The sequence below is a fragment of the Lytechinus variegatus genome, chromosome 19, assembly GCF_018143015.1.
Source record: "Lytechinus variegatus isolate NC3 chromosome 19, Lvar_3.0, whole genome shotgun sequence".
Taxonomy (NCBI): Eukaryota; Metazoa; Echinodermata; class Echinoidea; order Temnopleuroida; family Toxopneustidae; genus Lytechinus; species Lytechinus variegatus.
The window spans coordinates 5,505,001-5,521,006 of NC_054758.1; the positions used below are offsets into that span (position 1 = coordinate 5,505,001).

At 38.2% G+C, this 16,006-nt stretch overlaps 1 protein-coding gene and 2 long non-coding RNA genes across 3 annotated transcripts in view; all 3 read right to left on the reverse strand.

The window, feature by feature from the left end:
- LOC121405662 (lysosomal acid phosphatase-like) overlaps positions 1-16,006 on the reverse strand; it is a 28,058-nt gene that overhangs the window by 11,690 nt on the left and 362 nt on the right. The window lies entirely within an intron of this gene.
- Positions 2,746-9,967, reverse strand: LOC121405663. The gene is made up of 2 exons (XR_005968676.1): positions 9,758-9,967; positions 2,746-3,863 (listed from the first exon to the last, which is right to left on the reverse strand). It is a non-coding gene; the product is annotated as an uncharacterized LOC121405663 (long non-coding RNA).
- Positions 10,247-13,835, reverse strand: LOC121405664. The gene is made up of 2 exons (XR_005968677.1): positions 13,488-13,835; positions 10,247-10,433 (listed from the first exon to the last, which is right to left on the reverse strand). It is a non-coding gene; the product is annotated as an uncharacterized LOC121405664 (long non-coding RNA).

Sequence of the window (16,006 nt, forward strand, 5' to 3'; positions counted from 1 at the left end):
AAGTGAAAAAGTGAAAGAAACCTGGGAGACCACTTCCATTGACGAGTAGATACCAGGCGTAACCCCAAAAAACATGTAAAAAGGATTTCTTTTTCAATATAGGGCATGTTACGTACGTAACATAATAACTAAAATAAGGATGTCAAACACACTAAAATAATGAAAAAATATTTTGCTAGGAAAACTATGTGTTTACAGTCAAATCTGCAAGGTTATAAAAAGACTATAAAAAAATTAGTACATTTTGCCCCAACACTTCGTGTTTAGGATATGATTTGAGCGAGGTATGTAGGATGGAACTGAACCCAATGAAAGTAAAGGTAAAGCCGACGTCCGTGATCATCACATCCATGACAAAACAATAAAAGGCAGTCAACCCCAGAAAAATGTTAAAGGTATTGTTTAACTTTGTGAGCAGCCGATTAAAAAAATTATCAAACTAAGATGAAACATGTGTACAAGTGCATGTATTAGTACTAATAAACCCTGAAAACAACTATTATTGAGAATGAAAAGCTAAAATAACAAGGCAAACCCTGATTTTGTTAATAGGCGTCTTATAGACACCTAAATAGTACACATAAGTGTATGGGATGAAGTTAAGATGGTGTTTCCGGTGAATTTATATTTCAATTTTTAAAGCACTAAATAATTATTTTCGAACGCAATTTTTTCTGGGCTTTATTTTTGTAACATATCACAGACACAGGTGACAAGTGTGACCTTCTAGCTCAGATTTTTTTAAAGTCAAACCAATGTTAACCAATCACTTTTATTTGTACTGTGCAGTATTGGTGAGAAAATAGATCCTTAGAGAATACCTTTCATAATTCATATAAAATGTAGGAAAGTGAAATTCTAGGTCGATTTTGTTACAGGGTGATAGAGAATTGCACACATTTTGTTTGACTAAATACTGTGTGGGGCACTGGAAGGCTTGCACTGTGCATGCTTACTATATTTTCATTCATAAAATGGCTCGTAGCAGTGTAATAAGCAAAATGTACACGCCCGCTAGCCTTGAACTCTCCGCTGGAAAATTAACTAAACATTGCCAACCTTCAATTTGCCACACAGGGCGGGGAGTACATATACTAGGCCTACTAGTCGTAACAGAGAATGTTATATCATAACCTTGTTCATTGAATGAGTGGGGTTGAATTCAAGGTTCTTTTACTAGATTACGACATAATTTGCTTTTTCAATGACAAATTGTACACTTTTTTCAATATGAAAAGGGTTTTTTTTTTTGCTTTACATTCCAGTTAAATTATTAAGTTAATCAATTGTGCTTGTTTAAAAGAAAAAATTTTCATAATTTTTTTATTCTAATTTCAATTTCCCCCCAAACATGAGGTTTTTTCATCTACATGATTAAAATATTGATTGGAAAACATTCTTTCATCATATTCATATTTCAATCTGATGATAATCAACTTTTCAAAGACAAAATATGCATGTTTAAGTTTCCATGACACAAATCATAGATAATAGATCTATTTAAAGGACAAGTCCACCCCAACAATCAGTAGATTTGAATAAAAAGAGAAAAATCCAAAATGCATAACACGAAGAATTTCATGAAAATCGGATGTAAAATAAGAAAGTTATGAAATTTTAAAGTATTGCTTTATTTCACAAAACAGTTACCGGTATATGCACATCATGTTTGGTATGCAAATGAGGAGACTGATGACATCATCCACTCACTATTTCTTTTGTATTTTATTACAGGAAATATGAAATATTCTAATTTTCTCCTCATTGTTAAGGGAAACATCAATTAATTCCTCCCTGAACATTTGGAATTAGCATTGTTTAATACTATATGGTTCAGTCAAGTTGGTCCTTATTGTCAAATGTGTAAAAAATGAAATATTGTATAATTCAAATAATAAAAAACAAAAGAAATAGTGAGTGGTGCACATCATCAACTGACTCATTTGAGTTGCTCATGTGAAAAATAAGCGAAACTTCAAAATGCCATAACTTTTATTATTTTACATCCAATTTTAATGAAATTTTCAGCATTATGTTTGGTTGAATTTTCTCTATTTATTCAAATCAACATTTTCTGGGGTGGACTTGACCATTATAAAAGGTGGGGAAAATGAAAAAGGATAAATCCAGGGACCAAAAAATGCAAAGCTTGTATTTATGAGGATTCATCAAGAAAAGAAAGGTAAGAAACTGGGAATTTCTCAAAATATAGATTGATGTGAATGAGTCAGATTAAAAGTAAATGCTACTTTTGGTAATGATATCAAAATGAGTTCGTACAGAATCCAATGAAATGACCACCAAAGTGTCTGTTTGTATAAATAAAACGCATGTGCCAAAGGATTCTGGAAGAAATTGTGTAATTGCTGAGAAATCAGGAAATAAGCACAGGATTCGGGTAGAGCGACGGGCCCGACGCTCTAAGCAATAATTATACATATGTAGCGGCACAGCTTTGCAAGACGGCCGGTGGCCGCCCACCGTCTTGCGCTGCCCACGTACAAAAAAAGGACGGGAGTCAAAGAATGACAAGTTCGATGAAGTTAAGTTGTGTATCAGGTTTTATTCTAAATCAAAGTCAAATTACATGCTGGATATAGTATATGTCGCATCTCTGGGCTGGACGACCGACGACAGACAAAAATCAAACCGACATGGCCTACGGCGGCAAAACAAATCGGGAACGAAAAACTGCCCCTTGTCAACAAAACACTCCCTTTTTATCCCTTTCTTGGTCAAACACCGCGTGGCGAAAAAGCCTTTCCCAAGTCGACCCTATCACTTTTGGTGTAATGCGCGAAATTAATCCGCCTATAATGTAAGTATATAAAACGGAACTTAATTATTGTGTACTCCGATTCCAAATTCAAGTTCTTCGGCTTTCCATTATTCTTCCAACTTACGTAACTCTCTTAACCACTCCCCAACTGCTCTCTCAGTCAATTAATCCTCTTTTGCGACTCTTGTCACTTCAGCCACTCCCACTCACAGCTCACTTCCACCAAGGAATTCACTCCTTGCTTCCACACCTGTTCACATTCTCGCTCTCTCTCTCTAATCACTGAAGAATGCAAGCGAGCCGAAGAACATGAATAAGAAGCAAAGTAGTAAAATAACTGAAGTTCCAATGGACTTCTATTAGCCCTGAACGCCTAGCAACCCAGTCAGTTTGCCCTCTTTCACTTCCACATTCCAATCGCTAGCCTGGCCCAGAAAAACTAGCAAACGAAATCAACACCTTTAAGGAATGTAAACAATGGAAGAAGGCGAACGAACTTCTTTACCCAAACAAACAAATCTCTATTTTCCATCCCGCTATAACTCTCCCCTACTGAATCGATCTGTTCCATAAGATCGCAAAAAATGAGGAAAAAAAGATTTGTTGATACTGACGGTCGTCCATCCATGACACTTACAATTTGTCATAAACAATATAAACATTTCAACATCGTTCTATATTCATGCCAAATATTGTTATTTCAAAATCTTCCCCTTTTTTGGTAAATAGATTGCATGTATATACATTGTACCTGTACCTTCTTCAATTAAAAATAGGATTTGGAGAGCTTCCGTCAGGGGAATGTCAACGTATAGGCATTGGGAAGTGGATGACCCAAGCTTCCTGCTGCTTCATCGATGACATCATCCCTTCAAAGATAAACACTCCAGACCCCTGAAAAAATGAATTGAAGGGTTTAGTTACAAATTCAACCTCTAAACATCTATTAAACCTTCATTATACCTCTTATGCACAACTAGTTATGTCAAAAATACTACAGGTACATAAACATACATGTACAGTAGTAATAATAGCAATGATACATGTGAAAAGTAAAATTATCCATATCCGTATCTGTATCCACCTTACAAAATGAAAAACAGCAGTAAATCTGGTCATCTTATAAAAAAAAACTATAAATAACCTTAGTTAACAAGTGCATGTTTCATGTCCAAAATGATACTAAAAAATATTTTGCATCAGCATACTTGTATAATGCCCTAGTAAAAGTGTTTATTAATCAATTGAACATTAATCAATGGATGGGTTGTAATTGTAAACCATGAACAATCAACTTCAGGCATTATCAACCATGAACATGTATCATAAACAGTAAACAGTAAATATTTTGATATTGGACAGCATGCATGCACATGTTAGACCTCGCTCTGCTATGGTTACAAATAATGACGCTTATTCTGAAAGTTACAATTATTTTATGTGTTATACTTTCAGAATCATTACTTTACAGTGTTTTTTTTTTATGTACAATTCATCCTTTGCTTCCAAACAGATGACATAGTGCACCTCTAGGGTAAACCTCCACATTAAAAAGATAAACAATTGTTTAAAAAAATCCCTTTTTTCATTTGTTCAAATTTTACAAGTCCTTTTACATGGACAAAAAAAATAACCCAAACATTACTGTTTTTTACCATTTACCAAGACTTTGGGATGATGTCAAAACTACCATCAGAGGTGGATATCCCATGCCTCCTCCAGTTCCGTTTGACACCATCCTGCCGTCTGATATGTAGTTTTCCTATAAGGACAAATATAATTACATATTTACAGATTAATTAATATCACAAAATATATTAAATGATCCATGTCGGCAAACCAAACTGGGCCAGTCAATCAATAGAACCAAGCAATCATACATATAACCCATAATCACTGATGTACATCATTTATCCCACAATAATAAAAAAACTAATTAAATCCAAAAATGTGTCTGACAAAAACTTACTATTCTACGTAGGTATAGCTCCTTCCCCCTTTCTGTTATGGGGTGCATCCGGCAGGGAAGGGTGCTCCCAAACCCAGAACAGATCCCTATGTATTTGTATTATGTACCATTCTTTCAAAGTTGAGTCCCCTTCCTAAAACTTCTCAATATTAGTTATTTACCACCTACTTCCAAATTCATGCTCCTTACCCCACTCCCTACTAATCGTTTCACAAATAATAAAACTGTCATCGTCATAAATAATTGAAGGCGGAGTCCAGCCCAGAGACCCAAGGTAAATTTTTAATTTTTTACTTATTACTTTATTTTTCCAATACAGACTTAGGTAAGTTGTATGGATTAGAATGAATGCCTTTATTTTGTCTTTAAGATCTCATCTGGACGACACTTGTTCCGCCTCTGGTACGCCCCCATCCGTACTCTGGTTAGACCAGTACTCTCCCCTACTGTTTCTGTAGTTACTCTTTCTGGTACAAAACATATTCATCCTCAAAATCTTTTCTAGAATCCTTGTAGCTAGCAATGATTTTCCTTCTCTCATAACCCAAAATCTTCCATATTTTGGTCAACCACATCTGATTCAGAAGGTACTTTCCTTACTAGCCTACGATTCACTATCTTTGGATTACCTCCATTAAGGTCGGATACGATAAATATCCTCAGTAAGATTTATCCAATCAACAACATATAATTCATCAAAATAAACATTCTCCAACTTGTGTCTTTTACTAAAAGCACACTTCTTTAAGTAAACAAGAGATCCTATGCCCAGGGGAGGGGACTTGCAGAGATATTTGCATCAGCTCGGGCCTTATTCCGGGCTGCTAACTTGTCAGTTCTTTCTTTGGCAATTTTTTGAGCCCTCTCACCCAACTCGGCTTGTTCTTTAACAAAGTCTTGTTCCCATTCTACATCAGACACACCCAACAAATGATCTAAAGGAATACGCTCTTTCCTACCAAACATAAGAGCAAAAGGGCTGACCCTCGTAGTTTCGTGGGGGGTGGTATTGTACATGTAGACAAGATGAGACTTCATAAAGTCCCATTGAATCTTTCAGCCTGAGCATTACCCTCAGGATGATATGGTGTTGTACGAGTCTTACGTATACCATAAAGCCTACATAATTCTTTTATCACCTGACCCTCAAAATTACGTCCCTGATCACTATGAATTCTATTTGGAATTCCATACTTTGTGAACCAGTGCTCTTGTAGAGCTTTAGCTACTGTTGAGGCGTGTTGATTTCTACAAGGGATTGCCTGAGCTAATTTCGTATATACATCTGTAATGACAAGTACATCCTCAAATCCTCCCTTACCAGGATCTAACTTAACAAAATCAATAGCAATAATTTCCAATGGACTAAATGCCATTAGATGTCTCATTGGGGTTCTTACCCGAGGCTGCATCTCCTTTGCCTTAGCACATTTAATACATCTTTTAACATAAAATTTTATATCACGAGCCATGCCAGGCCAATAAACTCTTGACCTAGCTAATTGTTGAGTTTTATTTCTACCTTGATGTCCCCATTCATCATGTTCATCATGACATCCAACTAAAATACTCTTACGCAAACACTGTGGGAGTAAAATTTGAAATATATTACCAAATAAAGGATCAAGAACCTTCCTTCCTAATATTCCATCTTTAACAGTAAAATTAGACCATTGATATAACCATTGTTTCAAACTATCCGGTTCTGAAAAACGTGCGGGAAATTCATCCCCGGTTTCCAGTGCGCACTCCACCGTTCCCACACAAATCTCAGTTCTGGGTCAATTTTCTGCATTTGAATGAGTCGTTCAGGCGAAAAGGAAGGAAACAAATTTAAAAAAAGTGGTCCCTAACAAATTTTCCTGGTCAGAAACACCAGACTTCGATTGGATTTCATAAAAGGCTTGCTGCAAAGATTGCACAGTTTGTTTCTTTCCAAAATGTTTTTGAAATAGTTCAATAATACTTTTAGTATCTTATTTCCCCGAAAAACAACTTTTTTACGTGCTGCACCTTCCAAATTTGCTCTGATTATGCCGCACTTTTTGAGTTTCAGAGATTTGGTATTGTTCACAATAAAGATCTATTTCTTCTAACCATTCGGTAAGGGAAATGCCACCTTGTCCAGAAAATCTCTCAAGTCTGGTACTTCTATCACTAGGGGTAAACCTACACCTTTGTAATGCTCCGGTTAAACCGGTTACTAAATCTTCAACTAACTTTTCAGCCATAATTTTACTATGTATATGTGAATACTACTGAAAGGAGATGCAACCTCAACTACGATAAACCTTCAGTTATAACACTTATAAAATAGTCTACTATCTAACTCTGGGAGAGAAAGGTAACCAATCGAACCAGACGCAGAACCTAGGAAAAAAAGGCATTTAGTTAAAATTGTGAAATGTGTAAGTCCAGATCACAATAAACATTGGGGGTCTGATATAAAGGTAAGCACAAAAGACTGCAAATTCTATATAGATTTTCTGAAGATGTATTTTCATGTGTTGCCAAAGAACACTACCAGAATTTGGATTTTTACTATTATTCTGTCTAGTGGTGTATTTGCAGAATTTATTTGTGCTATCTCCTTCAGATCCCAATGCACACTAATGCAAAACAGACATAATAACAAACTGCATAGCTACACATATCTTAACACATCGTCATGTTGAGAAGATAACGAGTTCATATCTTTTCAGATACATATCAAGCATATCTTATAGTTTGTAATATGAGAGTCTACATTAAATGTGAATGACTGTTCTGGAAAAATCTTAACAAGGGCTTCATTACATACCAGCGACTCCTGCTGCTTCACTCGCCAAGGCTATCGGCTTCCAAACGACAGTGCCAGCTTCCACCGTCGAAGATATCGAAGACAGGGTCTACACCACCACGTCGATGACGAAGATGACGGGCCGTGTCGAAGCGTTGGTTGGAAGAACGATGTCTCGGAGCTCCTCGATAGCGTCCAACTCCCCGAGCCGGACTAGCGCCTGCGGCCTCCAGTACCTAACCTCAATCCATCCTCATGAGACGACCAAAGGAAAAGCAATCGCCCTGCTGAGTTCCTTTACAGCCCCTTCCAAGACGATTCTCGCGCAGTTAAACGACTCCTCTCACCGCAGTGTAATGTGAAATCACCAGACTTCGTCGGTACCAACTAATCCGGAGGGTTTTAGTGGAAACCAGCTATGCTACCCCGTCAGGTCTATTTGCAGTGGTTTTCACAGGTCCCTCGACTCCTCGCTACAATGCAGCCACGCGTGAGTCCCAGGACGAAGGGTTCTTTCTCCTGAGCTCAACGGCACATGTAAGGTCCCAACGTCGAAAACCCGGGCGATGTGGGGGCTCAATCCAACCCCTGCAGCTGAATAATTTCTCTCTCCAACGTTAAAGTTAAAATAATATCAATTCACATCCTCGAACAAAAAATAAGCCGGAACCGGTGACATGAAGTGAAGCTCTCCTTGTTGAATTTATCTCAATGTCCGATAAACATTGTGTTTATGCGTAAAACCAGACTGAAGGACTAAAATTCCCCGAACATGCTGAAGATGACGGTCGACCCACCCCATCCGTACTACCAATTTTGTAGCGGCACAGCTTTGCAAGACGGCCGGTGGCCGCCCACCGTCTTGCGCTGCCCACGTACAAAAAAAAGACGGGAGTCAAAGAATGACAAGTTCGATGAAGTTAAGTTGTGTATCAGGTTTTATTCTAAATCAAAGTCAAATTACATGCTGGATAATAATATATGTCGCATCTCTGGGCTGGACGACCGACGACAGACAAAAATCAAACCGACATGGCCTACGGCGGCAAAACAAATCGGGAACGAAAAACTGCCCCTTGTCAACTAAACACTCCCTTTTTATCCCCTTTTTGGTCAAACACCGCGTGGCGAAAAAAGCCTTTCCCCAAGTCGACCCTATCACTTTTGGTATAATGCGCGAAATTAATCCGCCTATAATGTAAGTATATAAAACGGAACTTAATTATTGTGTACTTCGATTCCAAATTCAAGTTCTTCGGCTTTCCATTATTCTTCCTACTTACGTAACTCTCTTGACCACTCCCCCAACTACTCTCTCAGTCAATTAATCCTCTTTTGCGACTCTTGTCACTTCAGCCACTCTCACTCACAGCTCACTTCCACCAAGGAATTACCAACACTCCTTGCTTCCACACCTGTTCACATTCTCTCTCTCTCTCTCTCTAATCACTGAAGAATGCAAGCGAGCCGAAGAACATGAATAAGAAGCAAAGTAGTAAAATAACTGAAGTTCCAATGGACTTCTATTAGCCCTGAACGCCTAGCAACCCAGTCAGTTTGCCCTCTTTCACTTCCACATTCCAATCGCTAGCCTGGCCCAGAAAAACTAGCAAACGAAATCAACACCTTTAAGGAATGTAAACAATGGAAGAAGGCGAACGAACTTCTTTACCCAAACAAACAAATCTCTATTTTCCATCCCGCTATAACTCTCCCCTACTGAATCGATCTGTTCCATAAGATCGCAAAAAAATAAGGAAAAAAGATTTGTTGATACTGACGGTCGTCCATCCATGACACTTACAATTTGTCAAAAACAATATAAACATTTCAACATCGTTCTATATTTATGCCAAATATTGTTTTTTTCAAAATCTTCCCTTTTTTGGTAAATAGATTGCATGTATATACATTGTACCTGTACCTTCTTCAATTAAAAATAGGATTTGGAGAGCTTCCATCAGGGGAATGTCAACGTGTAGGCATTGGGAAGTGGATGACCCAAGCTTCCTGCTGCTTCATCGATGACATCACCCCTTCAAAGATGAACACTCCAGACCCCTGAAAAAAATGAATTGAAAGGTTTAGTTACAAATTCAACCTCTAAACATCAATTAAACCTTCATTATACCTCTTATGCACAACTAGTCATAAACATACATGTACAGTAGTAATAATAGCAATGATACATGTGAAAAGTAAAATTATCCATATCCGTATCTGTATCCACCTTACAAAATGAAAAACCAACAGCAGTAAATCTGGTCATCTTATAAAAAAAACTATAAATAACCTTAGTTAACAAGTGCATGTTTCATGTCCAAAATGATACTAAAAAATATTTTGCATCAGCATACTTGTATAATGCCCTAGTAAAAGTGTTTATTAATCAATTGAACATTAATCAATGGATGGGTTGTAATTGTAAACCATGAACAATCAACTTGGCATTATCAACCATGAACATGTATCATAAACAGTAAACAGTAAATATTTTGATATTGGACAGCATGCATGCACATGTTAGACCTCGCTCTGCTATGGTTACAAATAATGACGCTTATTCTGAAAGTTACAATTATTTTATGTGTTATACTTTCAGAATCATTACTTTACAGTGTTTTTTTTTTGTACAATTCATCCTTTGCTTCCAAACAGATGACATAGTGCACCTCTAGGGTAAACCTCCACATTAAAAAGATAAACAATTGTTTAAAAAAATCCCTTTTTTCATTTGTTCAAATTTTACAAGTCCTATTACATGGACAAAAAAATAACCCAAACATTACTGTTTTCTACCATTTACCAAGACTTTGGGATGATATCAAAACTACCATCAGAGGTGGATATCCCATGCCTCCTCCAGTTCCGTTTGACACCATCCTGCCATCTGATATGTAGTTTTCCTATAAGGACAAATATAATTACATATTTACAGATTAATTAATATCACAAAATATATTAAATGATCCATGTCGGCAAACCAAACTGGGCCAGTCAATCAATAGAACCAAGCAATCATACATATAACCCATAATCACTGATGTACATCATTGATCCCACAATAATAAAAAACTAATTAAATCCAAAAATGTGTCTGACAAAAACTTACTATTCTACGTAGGTATAGCCCCTTCCCCTTTCTGTTATGAGGTGCATCCGGCAGGGAAGGGTGCTCCCAAACCCAGAACAGATCCCTATGTATTTGTATTATGTACCATTCTTTCAAAGTTGAGTCCCCTTCTCCAAAACTTCTCAATATTAGTTATTTACCACCTACTTCCAAATTCATGCTCCTTACCCCACTCCCTACTAATCGTTTCACAAATAATAAAACTGTCATCGTCATAAATAATTGAAGGCGGAGTCCAGCCCAGAGACCCAAGGTAAATTTTTAATTTTTTACTTATTACTTTATTTTTCCAATACAGACTTAGGTAAGTTGTATGGATTAGAATGAATGCCTTTATTTTGTCTTTAAGATCTCATCTGGACGACACTTGTTCCGCCTCTGGTACGCCCACTTGTACGCCCCCATCCGTACTCTGGTTAGACCAGTACTCTCCCCTACTGTTTCTGTAGTTACTCTTTCTGGTACTAAAACATATTCATCCTCAAAATCTTTTCTAGAATCCTTGTAGCTAGCAATGATTTTCCTTCTCTCATAACCCAAAATCTTCCATATTTTGGTCAACCACATCTGATTCAGAAGGTACTTTCCTTACTAGCCTACGATTCACTATCTTTGGATTACCTCCATTAAGGTCGGATACGATAAATATCCTCAGTAAGATTTATCCAATCAACATATAATTCATCAAAATAAAACATTCTCCAACTTGTGTCTTTTACTAAAAGCACACTTCTTTAAGTAAACAAGAGATCCTATGCCCAGGGGAGGGGACTTGCAGAGATATTTGCATCAGCTCGGGCCTTACTCCGGGCTGCTACCTTGTCAGTTCTTTCTTTGGCAACTTTTTGAGCCCTCTCAACCAACTCGGCTTGTTTAACAAAGTCTTGTTCCCATTCTACATCAGACACACCCAACAAATGATCTAAAGGAATACGCTCTTTCCTACCAAACATAAGAGCAAAAGGGCTGACCCTCGTAGTTTCGTGGGGGGTGGTATTGTACATGTAGACAAGATGAGGCAATAATTCAGGCCATCTACGTCTATCACGCTGATCCAGCGATTTGATTAGGGCAAATAAAGTCCTATTGAATCTTTCAGCCTGAGCATTACCCTCAGGATGATATGGTGTTGTACGAGTCTTACGTATACCATAAAGCCTATAATTCTTTTATCACCTGACCCTCAAAATTACGTCCCTGATCACTATGAATTCTATTTGGAATTCCATACTTTGTGAACCAGTGCTCTTGTAGAGCTTTAGCTACTGTTGAGGCGTGTTGATTTCTACAAGGGATTGCCTGAGCTAATTTCGTATATACATCTGTAATAACAAGTACATCCTCAAATCCTCCCTTACCAGGATCTAACTTAACAAAATCAATAGCAATAATTTCCAATGGACTAAATGCCATTAGATGTCTCATTGGGGATCTTACCCGAGGCTGCATCTCCTTTGCCTTAGCACATTTAATAATCTTTTAACATAAAATTCTATATCACGAGCCATGCCAGGCCAATAAACTCTTGACCTAGCTAATTGTTCAGTTTTATTTCTACCTTGATGTCCCCATTCATCATGACATCCAACTAAAATACTCTTACGCAAACACTGTGGGAGTAAAATTTGAAATATATTACCAAATAAAGGATCAAGAACCTTCCTTCCTAATATTCCATCTTTAACAGTAAAATTAGACCATTGATATAACCATTGTTTCAAACTATCCGGTTCTGAAAAACGTGCGGGAAATTCATCCCCGGTTTCCAGTGCGCACTCCACCGTTCCCACACAAATCTCAGTTCTGGGTCCATTTTCTGCATTTGAATGAATTGTTCAGGTGAAAAGGAAGGAAACAAATTAGAAAAAGTGGGACCTAACAAATTTTCTTGGTCAGAAACACCAGACTTCGATTGGATTTCATAAAAGGCTTGCTGCAAAGATTGCACAGTTTGTTTCTTTCCAAAATATTTTTGAAGTAGTTCAATAATACTTTTAGTATCTTATTTCCCCGAAAAACAACTTTTTTACGTGCTGCACCTTCCAAATTTGCTCTGATTATGCCGCACTTTTTGAGTTTCAGAGATTTGATATTGTTCACAAAGATCTATCTCTTCTAACCATTCGGTAAGGGAAATGCCACCTTGTCCAGAAAATCTCTCAAGTTTGGTACTTCAACCACTAGGGGTAAACCTACACCCTTGTAATGCTCCGGTTAAACCGGTTACTAAATCTTCAACTAACTTTTCAGCCATAATTTTACTATGTATATGTGAATACTACTGAAAGGAGATGCAACCTCAACTACGATAAACCTTCAGTTATAACACACTTATAAAATAGTCTACTATCTAACTCTGGGAGAGAAAGGTAACCAATCGAACCAGACGCAGAACCTAGGAAAAAAAGGCATTTAGTTAAAATTGTGAAATGTGTAAGTCCAGATCACAATAAACATTGGGGGTCTGACATAAAGGTAAGCACAAAAGACTGCAAATTCTATATAGATTTTCTGAAGATGTATTTTCACGTGTTGCCAAAGAACACTATCAAAATCTAGATTTTTACTATTATTCTGTCTAGTGGTGTATTTGCAGAATTTATTTGTGCTATCCCCTTCAGATCCCAATGCACACTAATGCAAAACAGACATAATAACAAACTGCATAGCTACACACATATCTTAACACATCGTCATGTTGAGAAGATAACGAGTTCATATCTTTTCAGATACATTTCAAGCATATCTTATAGTTTGTAATATGAGAGTCTACATTAAATGTGAATGACTGTTCTGGAAAAATCTTAACAAGGGCTTCACTACATACCAGCGACTCCTGCTGCTTCACTCGCCAAGGCTATCGGCTTCCAAACGACAGTGCCAGCTTCCACCGTCGAAGATATCGAAGACAGGGTCTACCACACCACGTCGATGACGAAGATGAAGGGCCGTGTCGAAGCGTTGGTTGGAAGAACGATGTCTCGGAGCTCCTCGATAGCGTCCAACTCCCCGAGCCGGACTAGCGCCTGCGGCCTTCAGTACCTAACCTCAATCCATCCTCATGAGACGACCAAAGGAAAAGCAATCGCCCTGCTGAGTTCCTTTACAGCCCCTTCCAAGACGATTCTCGCGCAGTTAAACGACTCCTCTCACCGCAGTGTAATGTGAAATCACCAGACTTTCGTCGGTACCAACTAATCCGGAGGGTTTTAGTGGAAACCAGCTATGCTACCCCGTCAGGTCTATTTGCAGTGGTTTTCACAGGTCCCTCGACTCCTCGCTACAATGCAGCCACGCGTGAGTCCCAGGACGAAGGGTTCTTTCTCCTGAGCTCAACGGCACATGTAAGGTCCCAACGTCGAAAACCCGGGCGATGTGGGGGCTCAATCCAACCCCTGCAGCTGAATTTCTCTCTCCAACGTTAAAGTTAAAATAATATCAATTCACATCCTCGAACAAAAAATAAGCCGGAACCGGTGACATGAAGTGAAGCTCTCCTTGTTGAATTTATCTCAATGTCCGATAAACATTGTGTTTATGCGTAAAACCAGACTGAAGGACTAAAACGTTCCCCGAACATGCTGAAAATGACGGTCCACCCCATCCGTACTACCAATTTTGTAGCGGCACAGCTTTGCAAGACGGCCGGTGGCCGCCCACCGTCTTGCGCTGCCCACGTACAAAAAAAAGACGGGAGTCAAAGAATGACAAGTTCGATGAAGTTAAGTTGTGTATCAGGATTTATTCTAAATCAAAGTCAAATTACATGCTGGATAATAATATATGTCGCATCTCTGGGCTGGACGACCGACGACAGACAAAAATCAAACCGACATGGCCTACGGCGGCAAAACAAATCGGGAACGAAAAACTGCCCCTTGTCAACTAAACACTCCTTTTTATCCCCTTTTTGGTCAAACACCGCGTGGCGAAAAAAGCCTTTCCCCAAGTCGACCCTATCACTTTTGGTATAATGCGCGAAATTAATCCGCCTATAATGTAAGTATATAAAACGGAACTTAATTATTGTGTACTTCGATTCCAAAGTTCAAGTTCTTCGGCTTTCCATTATTCTTCCTACTTACGTAACTCTCTTGACCACTCCCCCAACTACTCTCTCAGTCAATTAATCCTCTTTTGCGACTCTTGTCACTTCAGCCACTCTCACTCACAGCTCACTTCCACCAAGGAATTACCAACACTCCTTGCTTCCACACCTGTTCACATTCTCTCTCTCTCTCTCTCTAATCACTGAAGAATGCAAGCGAGCCGAAGAACATGAATAAGAAGCAAAGTAGTAAAATAACTGAAGTTCCAATGGACTTCTATTAGCCCTGAACGCCTAGCAACCCAGTCAGTTTGCCCTCTTTCACTTCCACATTCCAATCGCTAGCCTGGCCCAGAAAAACTAGCAAACGAAATCAACACCTTTAAGGAATGTAAATGATGGAAGAAGGCGAACGAACTTCTTTACCCAAACAAACAAATCTCTATTTTCCATCCCGCTATTTTTAAGGAATGTAAACAATGGAAGAAGGCGAACGAACTTCTTTACCCAAACAAACAAATCTCTATTTTCCATCCCGCTATACATTGACCCACGTGCACTTATCTGTGTTGGGGATCTTCGGCGTGAACATTTTTCAACGTAGATTTCACAAAGTTCAGTTAATGTAACTGTACCAGATCTAGATCCTCGATGATATACTGACAATTAAGCCTTGTTTTACAGACTTTCTCATGAAATCAGTGTTTACTGCAACTAATGGAGTTTCTCTTTAATTGTCAACTGTCACTCTAGACCAAAAGCTTCGGTCTCTGTTATTGTTGGTTGTTCCGCTGAACTCTGTTGGCCTTACACACCAAATACAGAGACTGAAGTTCTAGCTCGATATGTACAGGGGACTCAATGGCCATATGTTTATGTATTAAGTTCGGATAAAACAGGGAAGTGAAGTTGCGCGACAGCCGAAGTAAGTCACTGTTTTTTCCCCTTTTAAGTTTATTTTTCCGTTTTGGTGCATTTCAGGCCAAAATGGAAGAATCTTTATTTTGGTACAGTTCTTTTTATATATTTTTATGAAATAAAGACAAAAATCGATGAGCCCCGTCGGGGGATTTTGCATTGGTAACTCCCTAATGGTGGCTGCACGATAACGAGCCGTCTGTGTACGAGGATAAATTAAAATAACATAATAAAAAATGTTTAAAAACTCCTCAAAGGCTCAAAGTCAAAGCTCACTCTATCGAGCTTGTCATTATAAATCATACTTTCAAACCATATGCCATGACAGATGATAACATAACATTAACAATAGAATGAAAATACAGTAATAATATAAACCG